The following is a 2,266-nucleotide window of genomic DNA, read 5'->3' on the forward strand; positions in this document are numbered from 1 at the left end:
GGGAAAGAGAAAATGGGGTTTAAATATAAAAACAGGATTGAGTTATATAACTATAAATTACAACACATAATTGAGGCTCTGAAATACATATTGTGCTCATTCATTTTAGCTTTGTAAAAGTCATTAATAGGATTCTATATATTCATGAATGGTTTCAATCTATTTTTGAAGCACATGGATTGTATCCAACAATCAGTATTTAGTTGGACAACACCCTATGAGGTTTGTGTCTTTAATTTACTTGCTCTGAAAATGGAAATAAATGGTTTCATTTTCTTTAAAACAGAGGAAAATAGAGCCAAACTCAAGTTTAGCTTGTGATGCCTTAGCAGAAACGTTGGCGTGTTTAATATGCATGATTATTTTCTGTTGTATACTACGGATTTTTCACTAAAAAAAAAAGCTGTATTATCTTCTCAGTAACCTGCATATTGAATAAGAGGGAGAAAAAATTAGACTTTGTGGGAAAATCATGTTTCAGATATAGGTTAATACTAGTTTCAAATGCAAAAGCCTTTGAAGCTCACAATTCAGCTGTGGGAAAGCTTAAGTTGGGTAATTATTTTCAAGATGCTGCTGATGTGCTGTCAAGCAGAATTAACCCTATGACTAGGCCTATCTACTTAAGCTACTCTAAGACAGCATTGTCTATATCCAGCTCTCAAACCAATTAGTGGGCATGCTCCGTTCAGATTTATATTGCACGTTAACAATCAGTTGTACATATGTTCACAGCTGCCACAGCAAGACATGAAAACTGACCAGCAGGAGTCCTGTTCAAGGATGTTGCATTGGCAAAAAGGCTTTCCGAGGAAAAGCATTTAAATTAAGTGGGAAATGGAAGTTTCGGTGATCCTAATCAGTATGTGTAAAGTATATTTTTGGACATCACACCTTTACCCAAAATAATTAAACAGTGACCCATGTAGATTTTTGGTGTTATTTTATACATATACACATATAAAATGTGTGTGTGTGTGTGTATACACATAAACACGTACATGTCTGTGTGTAGTGTACACACACACACACACACACGTGCATGCAGGCATGCACTAAGAATTTATATAAAAGTCATATATAAAGAGGGGGAAAAAAACCCCATTAAGGCAAGAACCTCCAGTATAAAAAAAGCAACCATCCACATTTGAGAAAATTGACAACTTTATAGACTCAAAGGAATAGAAGGAATAGCAACATATGAGAATGACCTGAATAATCAACAAATATCTACCTTCTTTCCTTCTATATTTATCACCTATTATTCTGCATGGTTTCAGTGAAAACCTCATACTGGTCAAAGGATGGAGTAAAAAAATGCCACCATATTTTCCAGTCCTTAGAGCAAAAACATATTCTAGTTCATATTCATATCAGAAACATTAAATAAAGAAAATGCGTAATTGATATACATTCAAAATTAACACCATCTGAAAAACTGCATAGTCACCACTATTCTAGTTCATATTTTTCTACCACAGTATAAAGGCCCAATCTTGCACACACTTAAGCATATGGGTAACCACGAGGAATCCCATTGATTTGAGACCACAGGAAAAAGTGCAGAGTTGTTCCAAATAAAGAGACACCTTATGTCTTCCTTAAAATATTCTCATCAAGCTGCAGGGAATCTAAGGCAGCAGTTCTTTCATTCTCATCACTGCTATAACTCAAATACCTGACCTTCCTGAAAACCAGATCAGGTGGCATAAATGAATCAAGAGTAAGGCTTTTTTTGTGGTGGGCATGTACTAGAACTCTTATATAACCATTAAGGACAGGCCATCTCTATTCATTAGTGCATATGTATAGGAGTGGTAGAGCAGCATAACTGAGGGTACCATTGTTGCCCACAGTAAATTTACCTCATTGACACAACCACAACTTCTAAATAGAGGGAACCTTGAACCTTAAGAAGAGATCAATGTAACAGAAGTTCAGCTTCTCTTTTTAAATGAAGCCAAGAACCCACCAGCTCGGAGGAACATTTTCACAAAGGAAATCCTCTAGTTTTCACCCTGTTCAGCTGAAACAATTCCTGTAAAAAGAAGTAATCCAACCAGAAGAATAAAAACCCATGGACTCTATATGCCTGCAGTTAAGCAGTCAACTACATTATGGGGCCACTTATACATGTGAGGGGGATTCAGTCCCTAAATTGAAATGATGAGTTTTTAATTGCAATGATTAAAAACCCACTGTTTCAATTTAGAGGCTTTTGTCACTGTTATGGTGAGGAGCCTGATCCCTTCCCCTTCCCTCCCCC

The 2,266-nt window shown here is 36.1% G+C and overlaps 1 protein-coding gene across 3 annotated transcripts in view; it reads right to left on the reverse strand.

The window, feature by feature from the left end:
* Nucleotides 1-2,266, reverse strand: part of MSRB3 (methionine sulfoxide reductase B3) — a 113,040-nt gene that overhangs the window by 65,879 nt on the left and 44,895 nt on the right. The gene's annotated exons all lie outside the window — the stretch shown is intronic.

Source organism: Alligator sinensis, unplaced genomic scaffold (assembly GCF_000455745.1).
Source record: "Alligator sinensis unplaced genomic scaffold, ASM45574v1 scaffold65_1, whole genome shotgun sequence".
NCBI classification, from domain to species: domain Eukaryota; kingdom Metazoa; phylum Chordata; order Crocodylia; family Alligatoridae; genus Alligator; species Alligator sinensis.